The sequence below is a fragment of the Pinus tabuliformis genome, chromosome 1_1 (assembly GCF_031772625.1).
Source record: "Pinus tabuliformis cultivar Carrire ecotype Pingquan chromosome 1_1, CPIR1, whole genome shotgun sequence".
Lineage (NCBI taxonomy): Eukaryota > Viridiplantae > Streptophyta > Pinopsida > Pinales > Pinaceae > Pinus > Pinus tabuliformis.
Genome location: NC_142297.1, coordinates 881,896,128 through 881,922,615, shown reverse-complemented (window position 1 = coordinate 881,922,615; position 26,488 = coordinate 881,896,128). Strand labels below are relative to the sequence as shown.

At 33.4% G+C, this 26,488-nt stretch overlaps 2 pseudogenes; one reads left to right on the top strand and one right to left on the bottom strand.

Moving 5' to 3' along the window:
- Window positions 1–5,686: 5,686 nt before the first annotated feature.
- Window positions 5,687–7,537, bottom strand: LOC149217182 (uncharacterized; annotated as a pseudogene).
- Window positions 7,538–8,857: 1,320 nt separating this feature from the next.
- On the top strand, window positions 8,858–9,592 carry LOC149217181 (putative receptor-like protein kinase At1g11050 pseudogene; annotated as a pseudogene).
- Window positions 9,593–26,488: the final 16,896 nt, after the last annotated feature.

Genomic DNA, 26,488 nt, shown 5'->3' with positions numbered 1-26,488 from the left:
TTTAGTAAACCGCCCTTAAAAAGAGTTTAAAATTAGAAAATACGGATAAAATTGAAAAAATAAATAATTTAAAAAATACTTTGAATTGGGAAAAATATAAAATTTTTAATTAAAATAATTTATTACCATATGAGTTAGAAGGTCAACTAATTTTTTAAAATAATATTGATAATAGCCTTAACTTTTATTAAAATATTAATTAAAATTAATTTTAAAAAATTATCTATGATAATATTTTTTTATTGATAATATTTTTTTTATTAAGTAACATCATGCTGAATCAAACTACCTAATTTTACCAAACTTTAAAACAATATTAAACATTTTATTATTAAAATTAAAGTAATGCAAGTTCTAAATGTTATTTTAAGTAACTATCGCGTTGAATGCTAACAATTTGTGTTACATTTTTCTATGGTGGCGTTGACTAATAAAACCATATGTTAGGTGGCCATTATAAAATACAGTGACTATATATTAAATAAATAAGGTCATTTTCATGTTCCAATAAGACAAGAATATGCTGCATTTTATCAACATTTCAACGCGTAAGTGATCAGACGGTTGCGTATCAACTAGGTAGTGCACGGGTAAAGTTGACCATATTTTAGGTATTCATAATTATTTTATTAATTATATTTATAACATTTTTCAACATTAATATAATTTTGTATCTATGTCAAACGCATCCACACGATTTATTTAAGACGGACATTTGATAAGACGAGTCATAGGCATCGCATCGAAGTGTTGTTTATTTTAAAAAGCATTGCCTCCCTTCAAATAGGTTATTTATTTTGAAAAGCCTTTACGTCTATATATATATATATATATATATTTTAAAATAACAAAGATACATATAATTTAATATTATTTTTTATTCTAAATAATATGGAATAAAAGATTCACATAAAATTGTTTATATGGGAATAAAATATTTAAAATTAAGGTAGTTTAAATTATAGATTAAATTGTATGATTATTTTAAGACATTTTTCTGGTTAATTTTTTAATCAAAATTGGATAGAGATTTTAAAAAAACTTGAGTTTAAGTTGTTTAATTTGTAAAATTTGAATGCCCTAGGGGTTTTTCATGATGTTAAATCTATTTATGCATTTTAAAGAACAAAAAAGTACATTATTTCTTGAAATTGTTTTACCATATTCCAATGAAAAAATCTATTTCATATATAAATTAAGCTACACCTTTAAAATTCAAAATTCAAAATATTTAAAGGAATTTGCTAAAAATAAAATTCTATCATTAAAATTGAGTAATTAATTATTTCAAATAATTTTATTTTTCAAATAACATAATGAATCAGAGCATATTAATAAAGTTGAATTCAAAACTTATTAAATACTAATACATTAAAAAAAGAGTGAATACAATTAATTATGTATAGGATTATTAAATATAAGTGTTGAATATAATTATATTTAATTATCATGTTGATAGAAATGTTTATTTTAAAATTGAGTTTTAAAAAATTTGATTTAATTATCAGTAATTAATAATTGAATGGTAGAGATTTAACCTCGATAAAATAGTCTAAAATATTCTTAATAGTACAAAGAAAATATATATATATATATATATATTCAAAATAATTGTGTTTTTTAAATTAAAATTATTAATTAAATTTTTTTATATAAAATATCGTCATATGTAATGAGTTATAATTTTTTATATTAATTTTATGATTTTTTTTAATTTGATATTTATTATGAATTAATTTTTATCTACATCTCTTATTCATTTAATCTTTATAGCTATTATTCATTTAATCTTTATAGCTATTGTTTTGGTAAAATTGAGTGTGTTATTAGATTTTAAATTTTAAATTTAATCTTTATAGCTATTGTTTTGGTAAAATTGAGTGTGTTATTAGATTTTAAATTTTAAAAAATCTTTATAACTATCGTTTTGGTAAAATTGAATATGTTATTTTATTAAATGTTTAAAAATTAAGAAAATATATTAGTGTGATAGATGTAGTGATATACAATATAGTTACTGAGAATATGTGTAATTATTAATAGATATTTTGATTTTTTAACTAAAAACAATTAATTATTTAAATTACAACGGTAAGCATAGACATATAAACCACACTCATGATAATCTACATAGTGCGTAGCTTTTTTCCTAATGGAATGGTGAGACTTAGTTAAGACGTTAGATGATATAAATATAATACTTTACATGTTCACAAAAATTCTTTATTGTTTTGAATATTTATTGAAGTATATTTTCTTTTAATAATATATACTTTTAAAACAATTTTATTATCGAAAATTTGTCCTTATGCTTGTCATTAAATGTACCAAGGAAAAAACAATGATAATGATCCGGTCAATGAAATGATTTAGATTCGTTAAATCATGAAATTATTCAAACACCTACTTTACATGTTCACAAAAATTCTTTGTTGTTTTGAATATTTATTGAAGTATATTTTCTTTTAATAATATATACTTTTAAAACAATTTTATTATCGAAAATTTGTCCTTATCCTTGTCATTAAATGTACCCAGGAAAAAACAATGATAATGATCCGGTCAATGAAATGATTTAGATTCGTTAAATCATGAAATTATTCAAACACCTCCACTAGCAAAAATAAGATAATGATATCCTCGTTATGGACATTGATAATGCATTCTCAGGCTGCCTAACATTCTCCATTACATATTTTGTGTCATTCTCAGGCTGCAGATCGCAGATTGCTCAAATATTCGGGAATCCGATGCGCTCATGTCCGTCGGAGTTGAGGCAAAACGCAGAGAGCTAATCCTCAGCAATAGCCATGATTAGAGTTGACGATGCGATTGGGTAATTTTACGCAAAACTGCAATAAAATTGCTGTGCGTCGGAGTTGGTTTTGCAGCTAATCTCTGGGTTAAATTGTTACGTTGAACATAACTGGTACCTTATGATAAGCAAAATGAGGATAAATTCTATCCTGCTAATACTATGGTTCTTGAATTGGGCCTTTGGCGCTGATGCAGAATGTCCGATGAACTTTGATTACGTCCACCAGTTGCCGTGGGATAAGTCGTCCTGTGAACCCGCCATAATTAAATCCGATTGCTGCCAGACAGTACGCGCCTTGCTCCGCATAGGATTAGCCCAGTATTTGAGAGGTGCATCCACGTTTGAGCTTCCCGACAATGCCTCCGCCATTTCCTGTCTCCGGTTGTTTCAGCAGCAGCTCGACAGTCTTGCTGTCTCGCCAGATTTGGTGGCAATCTGTTTAAACAGAACGTCAAGCTTTGTATCAACGCCCCTCCTGTGCGCGGGCATACAGACCAAGGAGGACTGGATTCGGAAAGTAGGCACTACTTCGATGGACTCGTCGTGCAGACGCGACCAGTGATCAAATTTGAAGGACAGGTCTTAATTTCATCTAGAAGGGCACATATTCAGGTCGCTTCTATAATGAAAAGCATAAAAAAAAAGAGCAATTTAATTGACAACAGTAAATTATTTTCAAATTTCTTTTTATTTTTTCACAGGAAAATGGTGGAACAACAACCCCATGGATGTTGTATATAAGGCAGGTACCCATGGATGTTGTATATAAGGCAGGTCTGATATGAGCCACAACTAATATATCGAATGCATTTACTATTAATGGATAAAAAGGAGACCTATATTCCTGCTCCAGTTTAGATAAGGATTAATTTTGTAGGAAATTTTTGTGACCAAAACGTTCAAGCCAATATACAAGTAGCTCAATCAAATTTAAGTTTATTGCATGAACGAAAAAATTTAGTAAAATTCTAAACACGTTTAGGATTCAACAAACGAATGTACAAATGTGTATATGTTTTTGGTATCTCCTTTTTTAATATGAAAACATACCAGGAATTGGGAATCCGCAAACAAATCAAATCCAGTATGTTAGGAAGCTTTTTGAATGCGCTCCTCTCCAAGCATAAATCGTGCTTAAACCATGCTTGAAAGTCGTTTGCTGAATGATGAATCTATGCTCCTCTCCAACTTAAATCATCATCAAACCTTGCTTTAGGCAACCTTCAAGCACAACCCAGTGAAATTACAGACCTAATACATGGCCCATATTGACATCTAGTCGCTCTCAATTGAAACTACCAAATGTAATGGTATCAAGGGGTAGTTGTGACATAATAATTAATAAGAACTTCTATCATATGCACAATTAAAAAAAACAACTCGAAAAGAAACTGTTGTTTTTGAAATGGGAACAACTCCCAAATGTAATGGTATCAAAAGGTAATTGTGACATAATAATTAACTAGCATTTGCATCAGATGTTGCAAAGGAAACGCCGTAAGGCATAAATTGAAGAACACAAATACAACACAAGATTACTTTGATAAATAATAAAAATATATTGACCACTCAAATCAATGCCCCATTAACTGGAACCACTTAGTGGACATATCTATCAACATTAGGATTATACACAATGATCAAGAAATTTCCCATATACAAACAACACCTTCCACAACAACCTTTTGTCACGTCCACATTTTAAAAAATGCCTTGGAACATGATTGGAATCTCCCATATTGTCTTTTTCATTATGCAGATAAATCTTCCCTATTGCTATTTTCATCATGAATATTGTTAATTCATTGTTGTAAAGTGTTAGTGTGTTAAAATATACAAACAGCACGTTCCACAACAACCTTTTGTCACATCCACATTTTAAAAAATGCCTTGGAACGTGATTGGAATCTCCCATATTGCCTTTTTCATTACGCAGAAAATCCTTCGATCAAGTCTTGTGTAATGTGCAAGACTAATCTTTGTGGGGAAGTCACCGTTGTACACTATGATCCTTTAGAGCCTTTCAGGATTTTAGACTCTCTTTCAAAATGTTGGTATTTATATCGGGGCCTACCTTCTAAAGAGTGGTTGTTACCGACGGAGTCACAGATGAGGCTTTATTTAATGAGTAAGGAATATTTTCCCTCGTACTCCAACTTTAGAGTACAAGACACTAAAAAAATTATGCAGCTGAAAGTGATCCATCTTCAAGATATTTTTCCTGTCAGTTACGAACAAAATGTTTAAAACCTCAGTTCTGCGAAGAACTCTGTTAAGCTGGAATGTAAGAGTTTGCCTTGTATTTGACAAGAGCTTGAGAAAAACTTCGCAGAGGAAATCGTTCAATAGGAGGGTTTCCTTTTCCCTTTTTCAGTTATATCTGTGATCATGAGTTTCCATTAACCCACAAGTTTCTTCGGATCAAGGTCTGATCCGTGAGTATTGAAAACTGTTTTCAGCACAAATTCACCTTAACATAAGCAGGTTTCAGTCTTTTAACATACATCTCATAAGTCCTGACTAATGAGACAACCGACTAGGCTAAACTACTGAAACCTATGTGATTCCATTCTAACTAACTTGAATGCATGCTGAGACGAATTGATTCAAGGTAAAATATTTGCAAAAACAATAGTTCCCAGAAGAAAAGGTTTCAAACATGTTGAAGAAAATAAATATGAAGAGATCGAAAAAACATAACTAATTCATATTGAAACGCCTGTCTGCTTAAAGCATTGCTTGCAAAGAAAAACCGAAGATGATTCGTCCTTTTAACTAAAAAGGAAAAATTCCTCCATTTGCTCATACAATGCAAATGTACCTATACTGTTTGTTGAGAAATTGCTGCCATCCATGCTCTAAATGCCTTTAAAGAAGATAATCTTGGGGAGCAAATAAACAATAGCAAGGATATATGCCTTCAAGATTAAAATTGATGAACAGGAAGATTGCACCGAGAGTCTTATTCTTTCTGGTGAAACACATCAGAGTGAATCTATTCCATTCACTCAAGTCGACTGGAGGAGGCCATGCCCTTGGTTCGATTCTCACAACAGAGGAATCCACTTTAGGGCATGGCGTAAAATGCCTCTTGCTCACATCCATAAGGAGCTTGGTACTGGCTAGAAGATCCACATTGACAGCCAGGTGATTGAAAAGGGAATCACCAGGCTTTGCCACGAGGCGGTGGCCAAATTCCTTCTGAAGCATGAGGGTGGCACTTCGAAACTTGGGCATGGTGGACAAAAGCTTGAAGATGAGCGGAGATGATATCTGGTAAGGTATATTGGCTACACATATGTCAAAAGTTGGCAAGTCTATTCGTAGTATGTCCCCTCGCACCAACTGTCCATAACAGAAAAGAAAAAGGAGATAGTCATATTAGAGAAGAGCAACTTTGATTTATCGTAATCCCAAAAATTAATAAGGTATCACCAAAGACAGCAATCACAAGGAACAAAAAAGGAATTGCAAGAGATAATTACGAAGACGTCACAAGGGAACCTGCAAAGCACATAGCTTAGGCTAACCTTGCAGTAAACAAAATCTCTTTCCAGTGCATTTTCCTTGTAAATCTGGCAGAAATTTTGCCAGAATCTTGGAATTACAGGTTTGAATTGCATAAATTTAATACTGAGGTGCCCAATTGGACATAAGGGGGTAGGGAATCCATCTGCAACATCAAATTTGCAAAAAGAAGAAGTGTTTTATTGCCAAAATTGGCATTTTTCATTGCCAGACAGAAAGTGCAGTACGTTACAAGATTATGGCTTCCCAAAGCACACAGGTACTTCTAAGCATCATTAGATTGGAGAAAGGTAGTAACTGAAGAAAAGAAGGCTGCTATCACATAAGCATGAGGACTTCACCCCATAGCCAGTTTTCATCGCATAGGCATGAGAAATTCACCCTAAACCCAGTTTTCAGATTGGCAAAGATTTGAAAAAGTTTTAATGTATGTGGTATTTCACAAATAAACCTTCTTCAGTATTGTTGTCAATGTAGGATTTTTTTTTGGTTGATGTTTCCAGTTTACAAATGCAGCAAGCGCACCCTTCTCCATTATGGGATTATCACGATGAACTGAAGTCAGGTCATGCAGAAAGCATGCCCATTTCCATTATGTGAATATCACAACGAACTATAGCAGGCTGACATCAGATATTCGAAAACATATGTCTCAGTGATTGTGGCAGAAGACCTACACCTTGCCCCATCCACATGGAGCCGGAGCCTGAGCCGCTGCTTACACAGGTGCATAGAAGCAACAGCTCATGAAGGGAAAACATGTCTCTGAGGATTTGAAACTTGGGGTGGGCATGAAGAGTCACAATCCATGTGGAATTGACATATTGTTAATGAGGTAAATAAGGTGAATGAATGTAAAAACAAGATGCAAAGGAAATTGGAACTCACCTCCAATCTCTGAGCCATTTCGGTCCCCTTTATGCGTTTGTGAACTACTTCGATCATCCGGGGATCGATCTCGACTGCGATGACTCTGTGGGCGGCCTGCAGCAACTCTAGGGTTAGATTTCCAGTACCCGGGCCGATTTCCAGGACGGTATCGCTTTCTCTCATGTCCGCTTTCTCAACGATGGATTTGAGAACACCGGGATTTGTGAGAATGTGCTGCCTGCTCAGTACAGCCTTGGGATCAATCAACTCCACCCACAGACAGTACAAGAAAAGCCCGCCAACAGGGTTAGTGGGACGCATGTAGCACTAGAGAGCCCGGTTCAGCTGCCCTGATGAAACTATTCGATCCGCCAAATGAAACGCCCAAACCGTTTGGGCAACCCTTTTGAATCAACGATCAACGGCTGAAATTGTTGCAATCGTCTAACATATAATCGTGTGGCTTACACGATGACAGGTAAGCAGAGAGGGGAGTTGATTTCAGAGGGAAACGCATCGTGTGGCTTACACGATGACAGGTAAGCAGAGAGGGGAGTTGATTTCAGAGGGAAACGCCTTACGGCGTAATAAGAACTTGCATCATATGCACAATTAGAAAAAACAACTCAAAAGGAAACTGTTGTTTTTCAAATGGGAGTTTCTAAAATGGGACTTAAGTTTTAACATGAAAAGAAATTTACAAATTCAACATTCCTAAAATTCTAATTTTTTCATTCCTAAAATTCTAATTTCAGGAAAAATGAAATTTAAAAAAAAATTGACAATTTGACAGCACTTCTTAAAAAATTTTAAGATATTATTCCAATTTTTTTTTTAAATGACAAAAATCAATTTTTAAATTTTTTTTGACTGGTAAAATTTTCTTCTTACTTCTCTGACTTGCCAGAGACCCTTTGAAGGGCTCCGGCGTGTTTAATTTTGATCCCTGGACGCGACCTCTCAGATCTGGACGCCTGTTACGAATGCTACAATGCTAGAATTCTCGTCCACAAGATACTGGTAGGCCTGAACCGAAACTTGACAGAGACGATCAGTTTGAAGTGTTACTATTTCACTCTTCTGTATGCCGCAGGAGTAGTTAATGAGTTTGGTCCCAAGAGCACAAGTACTGCGCAGTGTATCTTCCGCTTGCCCTTCGTTCAAACTACCCCGCATGGCCGTGTTTTGGCCGACGCTTTCATCGGCACCGGCACGGTCTTTCTCGTGATCTCTGTTGTCGGGCTTTTGTACTGTCTGTGGGTGACCAGGATTGATGCCAAGACTGTACTGAGCAGGGGAATTTTGAGGCGGAACCAAAAACTTCTGAAGTCCGCCTTGAGACCCAATAACGGCGCAGTGTGGTTCGACATTCAAGAGATCAGGAACGCCACCGATAATTTCAGCGACGCCAATCTCATTGGCCAAGGACACTTCGCCACCGTCTACAGGGGAAGGCTTCCGGATTCTCGGCTGATCGCTGTGAAGAGAATCAGAAACTGCACGCCTGAAGGGGATTCCGATTTCCTGAACAAAGTGCATATCATAAACAATATCAGGCACCGGAATCTGGTCGTTTTTAGGGGCTGCTGCATGGCCAGCGATGAGAGAGAATGGCCCCAGCGACTTCTGATATACGATTATATGCCCAACGGAAGCTTGGATGATCACCTCTTTGGAGTAATGTCCAATGCCCAGCCTTTGAACTGGCCGCAGCGCAGGAACATCATCATGGGGACTGCCAAAGTGCTAGCTTATCTGCATGACGGTATCGAGCCCGCCATTTATCACAGAGATATCAAATCCACTAACATTCTGCTGGATGACGAAATGAATGCGTGTCTGGCCGATTTTGGTCTGGCGAGGATCATCACTAAAGAAGGGGAATCCCACGTGATGACTAAAGTAGCAGGGACACACGGCTACTTGGCCCCAGAATATGCTCTCTACGGCCACTTGACGGACAAATGCGATGTGTACAGTTTTGGGGTTTTGCTGTTAGAGATGATGAGCGGCAGAAAGGCTTTGGACACCTCTGCTGACTCAGCCTCCCAATATCTCATCGCGGATTGGGCATGGACGCTTGTGAGCAAAGGCAAGATCAGTGAAATAGTAAACGAGAGAATTCGGCAGAGCGGGGCTGAGAGAGTGATGGAGAGATTTGTTCGGGTGGGTATTTTGTGCTCGCATGTTATGGTAGCATGCAGACCTCGAATGGTGGAAGCCGTGAAGATGCTGGAGGGAGAGGCCGAGATTCCTAAAATTCGACAGAGGCCTTTGTCGTTTATGCTGCATGGTTCATCTCTCTCAAAAGAAGCCAGCGAAGCGCTCCGCATTTCTGGCAGCGAAGCGCTCCGCATTTCTGGCGGTGATAGCTAAAGGAAACATCGAAAATGTGACATCGTGTTATTTTATCATTACGTTGTAATGTACAAAATCCTCGATTTTCAGTTCTGTCATATGTCATGGTGTCATGTGAGACACTGACGTGGCCAAAACGCAAAGGGTGAGAAATGTAATGGTCAAGATTAATAAGAATTTTCTAATATTTTTATTTTTATTGTTATTTTTTTTTTTTCTGGGTTATGTAAGTAAGTTTGATAGCGTTAATTTTTTTATTTCAAGATAATTTAAGATCTGAATTTAAGATTTTTGGTTTTGTGAAATTTCAATTTCGTTATTATTACTAATTAAACTACCCCAAATAAATTATGCAAATAGTTTTTAAAGCCCTAGTCTAACTAGTTGGAGGAATTGCCCAGAAAGTTATGGAAATTCCAGCTATATTTAGAGAAAATTCGGCAAGGATTTTTGTAAATCCAAGTTATAGTTGTTAAACTTCAAAATTTTAGGTGTCCTAGACATTTTTGATGGTGCTGAATCCATTTCCACTATCAAAAACTCAAAAAGTGCCTCTACAAGATTTTTTGAAATTTTTTTTCCCGGATTCCGTACACTTTTGGCAGTCCAGGGAAATTACTCAACCTTAATAGACGACTCCTTTTTTAAATCACTATAATTTATCAAGTTAAAAAATTAAAAAAATTATTAATGTGAAAAATATTTCTAAAACTAAATTAAATCTTAAAAAAAAAAAACTATTCTTCAACTTTTTACATAGATGTTAAATATTTTCCTTAACATTTTTAAAATCAACAAATGTATAATTTGAAAATTATTTTTTATGTTCACCATGTTTATTTTCTTTAATGTTAATGAAGAAAATTATATATATATATATATTTTAAAATAAAAAATTTAATATAAATTTATAATTATATAAAAAATATATAATTTTTATTTTGATGATGATGGTGGTGGTTAACGTCCATTGAGACCAAACTTTGATCTATCAGACCTAAAGAAACAAATTATTTAGTTTGATTTAAGATTTTATTCCTATGCTCAAAAAGCTTAGAGAGAAGCCTCCGGAGCTCACTGTAATTTTGAAATTGTAAAAGGCTAGGAAGGTCAGTATTGCAACAAATATTTTGAAACTGAGATCTAATGTGGTTATATGCGTGGCACTCTAAGAGGAAGTGATTTTCATCCTCGATGTTCGTATTCTCATAGAGATGGCAGAACCTTTCCATCCATGGTGTTTTAGGAACTGCCCAACAACCTGTTTCACTATGGAGCTCATGAGAGTTCGTTCTAATCTTGGCTATATTAATTTTCTTCTTTGAGTTAGTTAAAACAGAGAGATACTTTTGATCTTCTAGGGTGGGGTTGATGACCTCCTTATAATATCTTAATTCTGTCCAACGACCCGTTTCACTATGGAGCTCATGAGAGTTCGTTCTAATCTTGGCTATATTAATTTTCTTCTTTGAGTTAGTTAAAATAGAGAGATACTTTTGATCTTCTAGGGTGGGGTTGATGACCTCCTTATAATATCTTAATTTTCTTTTAGCTGCTAAATCTTTCTCACACCACATTTTTTCTTTGAACTTAGAAGTAACAATATTTTTAATGTTATTAATGTTTTGCAATGCAACATTCTCGTCGATCTCCCAATGGTTTAACCAAGCCCTAGTGTCTTTATACCAACCTCGTTTGAGCCTTACGTGTTTTTGGCTGGAATTTAAAGCTAGCTTAGGAAGTCTATGGTCTCTTATGTTATTGAGTTTATGCTTGTATAACAGAAGCCCAATCATAGCAAGGCTCTTGATAAGGGAAAGACCCACTTCTATAAGGAGAATAGGATAGGATGTGTTGCTTTCAATTTTGATGTTATACGTTATAAAACACTTCTGGATTTGCTCAATCTTTCTCTAGAATTCTCTAGAGATGCTACAACCCCAAACCTCACATCCATATATGATAATCGGAGTGACTAATGTTTCAAAGAGGAACTTCTTTCAATACCAAATTACGAGGTTTGTCGTTTACAATTATTTTCAAGACCAAAATAAGCTTTCCATCCCCCATTAATCATTTTCTCAATTCTATAGTTCAAGTTAAGCTTGTGATGAATATCAATTCCTAGGTACTTGTAGGAAGACACTTCCTCCAAGTTACTATTGTCATACATAAAATTAGCGTAAGTGTCCTTCTTGGATTTGATAATTATAACTTTTGTTTTGTCAGTGTTAACAATCATACCCATGGCAGAGCAAAAATCCTTAAGAAGTCTAAGTTGCTTATCAAGATCAGATGGGCACCTTGCGAGAAGAACAATATCGTTAGCGTAGAGAAGAAGGATGATGACTATCCCAGCTAAAATCGTGCCAGTGCATCCTGCTTCCTCTAAACAAATTTTTTATAAATATGGTTAAAAATAAATAAATAAATCCTAATGAGTTAATAAACATTCTCAAATAATAAGTAACTATGACCACAGTCAGGTCTCCCCGGGCCCATTTGGCCTTGGGTAGGCGGAGGAGGGGCTGTGATTTTGAAAAAATAATAATGAATTATATAAAAAGTTAATATGAAAGTATATTATATATGAGATAATATATAAATAAAAATATAGAATATTAAATAAAAGTCTTATTGAACTAGTATAGAGTTGGGATTAAAATAAGGAGTTGTTTTTAGTGTCATTTTTTTGACTTTCGAGGGCCAGAATCTGGTGGAAAAAATTGAAGTGAAATCTTGATTTGTGTTATTTAAACTCGATTTTTTACTGTATATATGGATTCAACATCTTGAAAAATCCCTAGGGTGTTTTGATTGTACAATGGTTACCTATCAAGTTTGTGATTTCAATAAATTCTTTCCCGATTTTAGAGAAATAAGATTGGAAAAAACTACTCGAAAAACTTCCAAAAAGTCTCATTAAAGACATCTAGTTAAAATAAAGCAATGAAATTTTAAAAGTAAAAGTGGATATTCTAGTCAAAATAATAAAATAATAGTTAAAATAATTAATATATATATTTTTGGTCATAGATTAGTTGGTAATAGAGTGCATTGTTAAGGCATTTATTGTGACATCCTTAATATAAATTTTGAGTAATCTTGTATATCAATATGTAGAGAGGCATGTGTAGACTTAAGATTTGTATGATATGTGGGGCAATATAGACACACTTGAAGGTTATAGTGATATCACATGGCATATAGATATGGGCTAGCCTTAATTTTTTATTTTGCAATATCATATGAAATATCAAAAATAAATTATCAATTTATTTAAAAGAAAAAAAAAAAAAAATTGTTATAAGAAGAAAACAAAGATGAAACAATTTCAAATAATATCAATTTCTAAATCCAATTAAATCTTCATATATCTTCCTATATGATGTCCACCACAACGGATGCCTAGACCTGACGTCTATCAGACAAAGATTAAGTCTGAGTGAGAATGATAGCCACTTGGTCATCTATTTAATTCACTAGTATGCTTGTTATAACCAAGACATGTAATCTGGCCTTGGGCATTGTACAATAAATCAAGCTTGGCTTGCGGGAAAATAATGGTAACAATTGATAGTTTGCAGTAGTTCCTTCTTGGTCAAGATAAGAGTTGTGTCATTGTGAGAAGATGACCTATCTCTGGCATATTTCAATTACCCAAATCCTACTTTGCTCGATGTTCATTAGAGACAAATATGATATATGTTTTGTCATTGTAGAGTCATCATGCATGTATCCTTTATCCTCTCCTCGCACTCCATAATTGGTCTACTACTTAGCATATTCTAGTACTCTCAACACTGGAATGTTTGCCTCACCCTTGGGTTTGCAATTGGCCACTCTCAGGCTCCTTTATTTGCAGGTTGGCTTGGGATTCTGAATTGGTGTCCTAACTTCACCATTATGGTGCGACCCTCTCAAAGCATCATGTGTTTTATCACCATTCACATGCATTAATTATACCAACTCATGGCACTTTAAGGATTAGCTATCTAGCATCATTTGTTTTATCACCATTCGCATGCATTAATTATACCAACTCATGGCACATTAAGGATTAGCTATCTAGCATCATTTGTTTTATCAGCATTCACATGCATTAATTATACCATCTCATGGCGCTTTAAGGATTAGCTATTTATGGCCTAGTAGGCTCTTCTTCTAGTTGGTCACGACTCAGGGAGTCTATAAAAACACTCAAAGTACCTACCCTCCTCAATCAATTGAGCACTTCTCGGGATCAAAGTGAGGGTGGTGGGCTTGGATTTTAGAATGCAAACGGCTTAGAATGCTTAATAATTATGGTTCCTGGAGCTTAATAATTACCTGAATACTCTAGCCCATGACTTGGCGAGGGTGGCTTTGGAACATAACAATTCATCTTTCAATGGTGGGTAGTTGGCGGTTTCATGTGACTCCATGGGTGGCGTGGAGGGGCTTGGCTGGCCATGCTTCTAGGTGGCTTCATGACTCGAGGCTCGTGGTCAACTACTAGACTGCCAGTTGTGTTGCCTCTTTGATCCAAAATGGATCCTTAAAATCCTCTAAGTCTTCAAAAATAAAAAACTATCGCAAAGGATGAACTTTTAAAAATGGTGAATTAAACTATCGGGCCTAAAAAGCATGAAGAAATAGTGAAAAACAAAGCTATTGGAGGCTTGAACAACAGATGCACAGGGGCCGTTGGATCTGGCCAATCAACAGTCCAGATCCAATCGGCATATCACAATCAGAGATGGCAAGCGGATGTTATCAGAGGCTATCATATGAAAGTTGTGACAACGATTAGCGTGAGTCAACGAGGACTGTTTATCTATGCACACAGATCAACGGCCCAGATCTACTCGTGCCATCACATCGCCAATATACACATAGAAGGACTTACCAGGGCCCGAGGACTATGCAATATGCGATTGAGATATGTCGCATCACGACAATATAAAGGAGCAGGGCCAATACATATGCGACTTGCGATAAAGCCAGACCCGACGCGTCTTATGGGTGCAAATATATATATTTTGAGTTCCAGAAGAAAAGGGTTTTTCTATGTAAATTTTCATTTTTGTTAAATAAATGCAAAACAAAGGAAATGCGCCCTATGCGATGAAGCTGAACCTGAAAGGGTTTATAAATGTAGTTGTATATTATTTGAAATCCACCATAAAGCCATTCGTCGGGATTTTCAGTGTTTTAATGTATTTTGTAAATACAAAGGAAACCATGGCACATGAGCACTTGCGACTTGCGATAGCGATCAAAGGCGGACCCAATAGGAGTCTACGATAGATTCAATGATTTTTGAAGTCCGATAGAAAGATTTTTTGCAGGTTTTTCATAGTTTTTAGTGTATTTCTCTGTGTAAACAGAGAACGACTATTTTGGGGATTTCAAAGGCACTGATGGTCCCTTCCGTTGTAGAACAGGTGGCCACCATCCCTGAAGACGTTTAGCAATGATTTCTTAATGCTCAGATTGGATTTGAGCGGACAGAGGTTGAGAGCCAGAGAGCTTAGAAGAGGAAACGAACAAACAACACCGATTGGCTTAAAAGCCACAGAATGACAGAGACAAAAGTAAGCAGTACTAAGACAGAGACGAAGATAGGGACAGGAAGCAAGAGGGAGAGTCTGTGTACTCAGAGAGACTTGAGGGATTCAAATTGACCCTGTTGTTTTGTATCTGTTGTGTTGAGACTCAAATTGAGCTCACTTTTGTAAAACTCTGCTCTTGAAGACATAATAGAGAGGTCACCATTGAAGGCTGGACCAGGAGACGTAGCCCAGGAGTGTTGGGTGAACTCCTTGATTATTTTGCTGTGTTATGGGTGTGTATCTATTATGTTTCTCTAACTGCTCATTGTCTATATTATTCACAATCTTATCGATCCATTGCACTAAGTAATAGGCAAATCCATGCACATGAGTCTGTAATACCTTAATATTAATCTAAGATCTTCATTTTCAGATCACTCTTTGATCTATGGTTCACGGTTGGGGTTCATTCCCTCAATTCAGGTTGGCTTTGTAGTTCATGGTTCATGGTTACAAGCAGGTTTGTAGCTCGTGGCTCATTAGTGGTCCACATTTCGTGCTTCCCTATGGGTTGGCCGTTCATACTCCTTTGCTGGTTGGTGGCTCGTGGCTTATTAGTGAACAAAAGCACATGGTTCCTATATCATGATTTCACACTAGAAAATAACTTTCGTGGCTTTCTGTTGGTTCCAAGCCATATCGTGGTTCTCCATTATGTTCTAGTTAAATAATAGTGTCTTTTAGTTTTGGGAAATTATAATTCGCTCTATAGAACAGAACCAAAACTTATGTAAGTTTTGTAGCTCTTGGCATAGTAGTAGCAACCCTGTATACTCTTCTTTTTGTATAAAATTTTTATCAGAAGAAACACTTGTAATCTAAAGAAATTTAATCTATGGTATTGGGTTGTTTTCCCATAAAGTCGGCTAGTAACACAATGATCTATCTATCTAATGTAATTTTTCAAAGGAGTAATACAAAGTCGAGATTCAAAAAAAAAACATTCCTATATAATTATCTAGTTAACTAAAGATTGTTTTTACAGATTTTAATGTGTTTGAATTAATAATAATAATGAGTTATATATTAACTAATACAAACTGGTATTATTAATCAACAACAAAATTATAATAATTATTATAGTTAACAATACTAATTATTAATTAATAACAAAATATTCAAAAATCATATTATCAATATTGAAATCAAATCTTGTCCACCCATTTATGTAAGATTCAAAATTCTTTAAACCCAATTCTCCTCAAACCCAATTTCGATATAGACCACACCGACTGCCTAAATATTATTTTTTATTTCTAAATAATATAGATTAAGGAATTGACTTAAAATTATTTATATTTAAGTAAGATTTTGGAAAATAAATTAACAATTCAAAATTTAAATTTATTTAAGGTTTAAAATATTTAGAAGTATTTGATAAAAGTAAATTACTAATAAATTATTTGAAATAATTATATTTTTTAAATAATAATAAAAAATAAGTAACCTATATTAAGAAAGTTGAATCCAAAACTTATTAAATGTCAACACATAAAAGAGTGAACACATCTAATTATTCATAGGATGGTCAAAATAAGTTTTCTCTAGAGACATTGCAACCCTAGACCTCACATCCATATAAGATAACAGGAGTGACTAAAGTTTCAAAGAGGGACTTCTTTTTATCCCACATTATGAGGTTTACCGTTTTACAATTATTTTCAAGACCAAAATAAGCTTTCCACCCCCCATTAATCATTTTCTCAATGCTATAGTTCCAATTGAGCTTGTGATGAATATCAATTCCTAGGTACTTGTAAGAATACACTTCCTCCAAGTTATTATTGTCATACATAAAATTAGTGTAAGTGTCCTTCTTGGATTTGATAATCATAACTTTTGTTTTGTCAGTGTTAGCAGTCATACCCATGGTAGAGCAGAAATCCTTAAGAAGCTTATCAAGATCAGGTGAGCACCTTGGGAGAAGAACAATATCGTCAACATAGAGAAGAAGGATAATGACTATCCCAGCGAAGGTCATGCCAGCACAACCTACTTCCTCTAAATAACCTTCAAACTTGTCGATGTAAATGCCAAATAGAGTAAGGGAAAAAAGGCAACCTTGTTTAACAACAAAATATTTAAAAATCATTTTACCAATATTGAAATATTAACTGTATCCAAATATTGAAACTGTTTCCAAAATGATAACTCAAATATGAAAATGTGAAATTGGTAAACACGCTTCAATATACAAAGCATTATATTTTAAGAAAATTACAATAATATTTTTAATTTGTTCAACCCAGCGATATATAAAACATTATATAAGCTAAAAAGAAACTAATAGTGATATATCCCAATATTGAAACTGTTTCCAAAATGATAGCTCAAATATGAAAATGTGAAATTGGTAAACACGCTTCAATATACAAAGCATTATATTTTAAGAAAATTACAATAATATTTTTAATTTGTTCACCCCAGCGATATATAAAACATTATATAAGCTAAAAAGAAACTAATAGTGATGTAAAATGTTTTCAAGAAAAAAAATATATATATATTTATTTTGAAGGATGTTTTTAAGGTTATTTTAATTTATTTAGAATATATATATATATTTAAAATTTGAAATTAATTATTTATATATGTAAATAAATTTATGATTGATATTTTTTTTTGTGGCAAGGCAATAGATATTATAATGAGTTTTTGGTTAAATTTATATTAATTTGAGTTTCACTAAAAAAAGTTTGCAAAAAATCTATAATATAATATTACACATTGAAATATATGATTTTTTAAAAATAATCTAATTTATTTATGTTCAATTTGATTGGCTATTAAATTGAACATGTTGTTGCTCTTTGCCTCTATTAATGTACCCATTACCTCTATTAAGTAACCAAAAGTACATAAATCACATCAAGGTGTAGCATGGGCATTTATGATACAATTTGTTTTGAGAAAGCGATAAAATTAATGCTAATAAATATAACCATTTTATATTCCTATTTATAAAAATGGCTAATGATTAATATAATCTAATAAAAAATATATTACTTAAAATTATATATTATTTCAAATCACATATGTAATTTAAAAAGATTTATTAATGGTATATGAGAGATATATTTTTATTTTTACATTATATTTTTAAGGGGTAGAGGTCATTTAGGTATTTGTGCTAACTTAATCATATATGACATATTTTACACTATTAATTAATGATATTCAAAATCATAAGATGTTTGTAATACATAAATATAAAATTTCTCATATTCACAAACCAAGGTATAATAGAAATTTATGATAGGAACTCTATACCCAGATCTAATAATAAGATTTTCATAAGACCATATCCACAAACTATAAAAAGCCAAATGTAAACTATTAATAATTATATCTATGTTGCAATACAAATAATGTTAATTTACAAAATTTAATAATGCATTTAATTACAATTTAAGATTAATCTAATTATAACATTTTCAAATTTAAAATTTTTGTATTTTTATTGTTTTTTATTTTAATTTAGCTATATTTAAACTAAGCAGCAAAAACTAACTACTATATAACTCTTATTTTTAATTTTATTAATTATTTTAAAACTAGCATTTGCACGAGATGTTGCAAAGGAAACGACCTAAAGAATAAATGTAAACGGTCATTGAAAATAAGAATTAATAAAGAAAATTGCATATGATTTACATTATCTGAAATTTATAGATATTATAATGCTTGTAACAAAGATTGGCTCTTGGTCTTCTAAGATGTTCTTTAAGTTTGAATAAAAAATTCCAAATAGTAGATTATAATGGATGAGGTAAATAAAGAAAAATAACATCATAAAAAATATGATGGTTGTATTTCCACATTTAAAATTGCATCACAACTTTATAAATGATGCTTTATACGTTGGACACTTACAGCGATATCCCATGAGTTAACTATGCATTCTGTATATAGTGAGTTCTAGGAAGAGTGGGGAAAATATAATCATTAAATTAAAAGATATATTCATCTATTATGTATATTTATTTACTATGTGGTTTTGGAAAATATAATCATTAAAAATACTTCTTTATTTGGATTAAGTAAAATCCAACACCAATATTATATGATTCTCTTATCAATATAATGTTAAAGCGCAAGGCTCTTTAGCATCTTTTGTAACATTCACAACAAGAACCTACATTCCAATACTCTGCAAAATAAGTAGTTTTGCACACACCTTTCAAATGATCAAAAAAGAATCTTCAAATTCTATAATAGCAAGTGATTCTCTAGAATCTAAAGTGGTTGCCAAGTTCCCTAGGGATAGCGATAAAGTTACTTTAAAAGAACCACCACCAGTAACCTATTAAGAAAACATCATTCCCAACTAAAATCTGTATTCCACAAACAAAATAGAGGCAGACAGATATTGAACAAAATTGAGATTGCGAATCAAAAAACTAAAAAATTTCAAAAGTACCATTCAGAGTCAAGGATTACGCACTCAACTTGGTGTGATCAAAGAAGATTCCCCTAGAACCTATATGTTTACCAAGTTCTCTATGCACCGATAAGTTTCTTCAACAACACCACCTTCAGCTGTAATTATCTATCAAGAAAGAAAGCATATCGGCTAAATAATGGAATTGTAGATAAAGGAAGAAATCAATATTTAAGAAGATAATAATTTAATCAAGACAATAAAGAAAAAATCTATAAAAGCTCAGATTCCTACGTTAGATTCCAATGTCCTTATCACAGTGGATAAAGGCACCGTGCATAGAGAATTCCATCTCATCCAGCATGTAATCATTAGCACACCTCATGACATTATGGAAACCTAATTTATCAATTCCAAACTCCCTGATTGAATATAGTCATCACTATTTTTAAAATTTGTTTTTAGCACAACACCAGTAATGATGCACAACCCAAGAAGATAACTCTTCTTTCCATAATAAAATTACAACATTAACTAGTTTTACTACTCTGGAACTGTGTGCCCTATTGATCAGTATGACATTAATCAACAATGCACTCCTCTTCAACCTCTCCTGAATATCCAAGGAATGATGAATAAAATGTTTCACCCCATTCCATATTAGCATGTGTCAAAACCTACAAAATCAATCAAAAAATTCTAGAGAGATACTCACTGAAGGGTAAGAGAATGGAATACCCGGGAGACAACATAACCAGTTTTACCAGCCACACTTGAACGCTTACCTCCTTCAACCATTATATTAAGGTTGACATTTGGCATAGGAATTCACCTTCAATAGACCAAAGGTGGCTTAACATAATTAATTTTAAGTCCCTTGGCATTTTTACAAAGAGACTGAGCTTGTTTATTTCCATTGCTCAAATTCACATTCTCCAATTTGATAGCTTCACAGGGAAAACTTTTACTACAACTTAAAAGGTTCCATTTGTCTTTCTTTCTTCTAAAACTAAACATTATTTTCTGGGTTTTAAGAGTAATTAGAATTAGGGATTTTGGTTTTTTACACTTTGAAGTTATGGCTCTCCTTATCAATAAACTTTGCATTGTCATCTTGGATACATGCAAATAAATTTTTTCATTCTTCGTACTATGGGAGATGCATTTTGTCAGCTTTTCTCTGAGCAGTCTAATGTTAAAGCACAAAGCTCTCTAGCATCTTTTAAAACATTCAAAACAAGAACCTACATTCCAATACTCTATAGAATAAGTAGTTATGTGCACACCTTTCAAATGATCAAAAAAGATTCTTCAAACTCTATAATAGGAAGTGACTCCCTAGAATCTAAAGTGGTTTCCAATTTCCCCAAGGATAGCGATAAAGTTACTTTAATAGAACCACCACCAGCAACCTGTCAAGAAAACATCATTCCCAACAAAAATCTGTATTCCACAAACAAAATAGAGGCAAAAAGATATTGAACAAAATTGAAATTGTGAATCAAAAAACCAAAAAATTGCAAAAGTACCATTCAGAGTCAAGGACTATGCACTCAACTTAGTGTGATCGAAAGAGATTCCCCTAGAACATATATGGTTACCAAGTTCTCTATGCATTGTTAAGTTGCTTCAACAACACCACCACCAACAATTATCTATCAAGAAAGCAAGCATATCAGCTAAATAATGGAATTATAGATAAAGGAAGAAATCAATATTTAAGAAGACAATAATTTAATCAAGCCAATAAAGAAAAACTCTATAAAAGACCAGATTCCTATGTTAGATTCCATTGTCCATATCACAATGGATAAAGGCGTCGTGCATAGAGAATTCCATCTCATCCAGCATGTAATCATTAGAACACCTCATAATATTATGGAAACCTAATTTATCACACATGTGACCAATGATCTTAGGCAATTCCAAACTACCTGATTGAATATAGTCATCACTATTTTTTAAATATGTTTTTGGCATAACACCAGTAATGATGCACAACCCAAGAAGATAACTCTTCTTTCCATAAAAAAATTACAACATTAACCAGTTTTACTTCCTTGGAACTGTGTCCTCTATTGATCAATATGACATCAATCAACAATGTGATCCTCTTCAACCTCACCTGCATATCCAAGGAATGATGGATCAAATGTTTCACCCCATTCCATATTAGCAAGTACAATAACCTACAAAATCAATCCAAAAATTGGAGAGGTACTAACTGAAGTGTAATAGAATGCAATACCTAGGAGAGAGCATAACCAGTTTTACCAACCACTCTTGAAGTAGCTTCTCCATATGAGATTAGGGGCAAAATTGTCCAATGTTTTTCCATTGGTGAAAGCCCAACAACTCTCCTTACAGGCCTACACAGCAACATTAAAATGTAAATTTTATTTTCATGCTTTGATATAAAACCTTATTTAATTTCAACATGTGTATTAAATTCTCCAACACAATTCTTGCATTAATTGTATTATTCTCAACTCAACCAAGCAATTGTATTGTCAATCCAATGCAACAATTGTATTATTAATTCAATGCAATGTTTCTATCACTCTTCAACCATTGCAATAACATGTCTCCTCCCAATGCACTCCTTGTAACATTTTTTAACATTGTATCCATACAAGGCACTTCTCGTAACATTGTATCATACAAGGCACTTCTTGTAACATTGTATCCCTACAAGGCACTTCTTGTAACATTTTTTAAACACGGGTTTGTTTACATCATTCCTTTCAATGCAGTTGTAATATAATGTAGCATTTGTTTGCATATCCATCTCAATGCATGGCTTGTATAGTTCCAACACATTTGTTTGTGTATATCTGCAACACATATGGTTATATTATATTTTCATCGCGTTGCATTGTATATATCCCTTGAACGCATTTTAATCACTGCATCCTTTAAACCATTTGTTTGTATTATTGTCTCTTTGTAATAGCCTTTTCAACACAGCTTGTAATATTTTTCCTTTGCATGCATGATGTATTTCTCCAACACACTGCACTATACCTCTAGCGCATTTGATGTATGACTTCTTAATGCAACTTATGCATTTTCTCCCTCAACGTATTTGTAATAGTTCACACAGCTTCTGAATTTTCTCCAATGCATCCTTTAATGGCTATTCAACGCTTCCTTTGAATGGCGTTAAACATTACCCCTTGATAACTGTCAAAACAACTCTCTCAAGTTCCCCTTTAGGAACTTCAAAGACAATATCTGGAGATGTAGGTAGTGGGTAGCCAGAGACCATTATTTTATGGGTTTTAAGAGTAATTAGAATTAGGGATTTTGGTTTTTTACACTTTGAGGTTATGGCTCTCCTTATCAATAAACTTTGCATTTTCATCTTGGACAAAAGCAAACAAATTTTGTCATTCTTCATATTTTGGGAGGTGCATTTTGTCAGCCTTACTCTGAGCAGTATGATATTAAAGCTCAAAGCTCCCTAGCATCTTTTGCAACATTCACAGCAAGAACCTACATTCCAATACTCTGTAGAATAAGTAGTTATGCACACACCTTTCAAATGATCAAAAAATATTCTTCAAACTCTATAATAGAAAGTGATTCCCTAGAATCTAAAGTGGTTGCCAAGTTCCCCAAGGATAGCGGTAAAGTTACTTTAATAGAATCACCACCAGCAACCTATCAAGAAAACATCATTCCCAACAAAAATCTGTATTCCACAAACAAAATAGAGGTAGACAAATATTGAACAAAATTGAGAGTGTGAATCAAAATACTAAAAAATTGCAGAAGTACCATTCGGAATCAAGGACTATGCACTCAACTTGGTGTGATCAAAAGAGATTCCCCTAGAACCTATATGGTTACCAAGTTCTCTATGCATTGTTAAGTTGCTTCAATAACACCACCACTAGCAATTATCTATCAAGAAAGCAAGAATATTGGCTAAATAATGGAATTGTAGATAAAGGAAGAAATCAATATTTAAGAAGATAATAATTTAATCAAGCCAATAAAGAAAAACTCTATAAAAGCTCATATTCCTATGATAGATTCCATTGTCCTTATCATAGTGGATAAAGGCATCGTGCATAAAGCATTCCATCTCATCCACCATGTAATCATTAGTACACCTCAAAATATTATGGAAACCTAATTTATCAAACATGTGACCAGTGATCTTAGGCAATTCCAAACTACCTCATTGAATATAGTCATCACTATTTTTAAAATCTATTTTCAGCACAACACCAGTAATGATGCACAACCCAAGAAGATAACTATTCTTTCCATAACAAAATTACAACATTAACCAGTTTTACTGCTCTAGAACTATGTGCTCTATTGATCAAAATGACATCAATCAACAATGCGCTCCTCTTCAACTGCACCTGCATATCCAAGGAATGATGGATCAAATGTTTCACCCCATTCCATATTAGCAAGTGTAAGAACCTACAAAATCAATTCAAAAATTGGAGAGATACTCACTGAAGGGTAAGAGAATGCAATACCTAGGAGAGAGCATAACCAGTTTTACCAACCACTCTTGAAGCAACTTCTCCATATCAGATAAGGGGCAGAGTTGTCTAATGTTTTGCCATTGTTGAAAGCCCAACAACTCTCCTTATAGGCCTACATAGCAACATTAAAATGTAAATTTTATGTACATGCTTTAATATAAAACCTTATTGCATTGCAACATGTGTATTAAATTCTCCAACACAATGCTTGCATTAATTGTATTATTCTTAACTCAACCAAGCAATTGTATTGTCAATCAAATGCAACAATTGTATTATCAATTCAATGTAATGTTTTTATCACTCTTCAACCATTGCAATAACATTTCTCCTCCCAATGCACTTCCTGTAACATTTTTTAACATTGTATCCATATAAAGCACTTCTTGTAACATTGTATCCCTACCAGGCACTTCTTGTAACATTTTTTAAACGCGGGTTTGTTTACATCATTCATTTCAACGCAGTTGTAATATAATGTAGACGCATGGCTTGTATAGTTCAAACACATTTGTTTGTGTATATCTACAACACATGGTTATAATATATTTTCATCGTGTTGCATTGTATATATCCCTTGAATGCATTTTAATCACTACATCCTTTCAACATATAGTAGATGAGACACATGGACGTGTCTACCACATGTCGATTGTACGAATTTTGACATGGCACAAAGTGGTGAATCTTTTGAGGAGCATAACTTTCTGCCAAGAGCTTAGAATGAGATGGAATTTACACGATCATAAATATTTTTATGAGAAGAAGATGATGGTGACATCAGAAGGGAGGTTGGAGACGATGAAAGAAATAAAATAAATTGGGATGTGCCAACTCCATAAAGTGACCTTAGGGGTTGGATATCTTACATCCCACGTCATGGCATGTTGTGGACATAAAAGCTTTGAGTGCAACACAAAGGTTAGGAGAAGTGTGATAAGTCTAAAACTAAAGGATTTTGCCTTGTTATGCATGGAGACCAAGAGATGATCGTACCATGTATAACATGATATGGTGTGACATAGTCTTTGCTGACGTGTTCAGTGTATGGATATTAATATTTAAAAATAAGGTGAGACGACCAAATTAATTTTCACACATCCATAAAATTTTTCCTTGAACTTAAATTTTGAAAAAACATGTTACTAGAAAACTTTAAATGAACATAATATGATTATGAGGTTAGAATTAACTTTTGAATTATGTTTAAGATGAAAAATTTGACTACACCTCCTCACTCATATTTAGAAAATCAAATAATTATAATATTTTTTTATTTTATTTCTTTTAACTATTAATAATAATAATAAAATTTAAAAATTTAAATTAAAAATAATTTAAAAATATTTTGTAAGAATACGATAATATTTTTTATTAGTCCTTGCTGAAAGGGACTATAGCATTCATTCGTCATGGATTGAACATTAAATTGCGTTGATCAACCACAATATTCCTAGTTTTAACCAATGTTTGAACATAAATATTGAATGAAACAATTTTTTATCCAATGTTTCGGGTTCAACCTCTTATTTTGGGCGAGAGTATGTTTTCCTCAATTATTACAAAAAAATTAGGATAAACTGATTTGAATTTCAATTAGATGCTAGTTTAATGCTCTTCTAGAGTTAACATTAATTAGGAAAAATTTAATTTTAGAGTCAAATCCCTTGGTTAAGTTTCATAATAGACTTAGCATCTATTATAACATAGCGCCTACACTTGGAATTTTCCACGACTCCTTCTCAGCCTTGGTCTTCTTTCTCTGGCACAGTTTCACCACCTATTGAATCAACAACAACCAAGTAAATGGTAACAATTTTAGTAGTACCACTTATAGTAGTTGAATCAGTTATGGCATTAGTAGCAGAGCCCTACTTTTCCACCACAACTTTCCTAGCATACCTTCCTACCCTAGATATAGATTTATACCCAACTGAAGACCCAGTGATAGAGACAGTTCAATAGTCAATTTAAGCGCAACTAGTTTTAGAGCCCGGGTGCTTGAGCCCTCTTAACGGTTCCTCTCCCTATGAATTCACTATGGCTTTGTATACTTTCGGTTAGAAATCCTTTCATTTTATACCCCAGGAGACCCTATATGTTTTTTTTTTTCTCAATAAGACTACTTCTATTAATTATACAAAAAAGTTACAGCAAGGCATCTGCCTTGAAAAGTCTTGCCATGAAGTTGGCATTTTACAGAACTATGCTTGACCTCAGTACCCAGAAGACCTACAGCAGTATTTTTGACTTCGCATAAAACTCAAAATGACTAGACATCGCTAAACATAAACGAAACAGTGACTGACAGAGACCTGATACATGCATTGACATTGAGACTCAAAAAAGGAGGCTAGCTCCTACTTCAGAAACTGCAAAGAGCGGAGGCACGGGCTGGATCAGTCGTCCTCGGAGGTATAAGGCTCCTCAA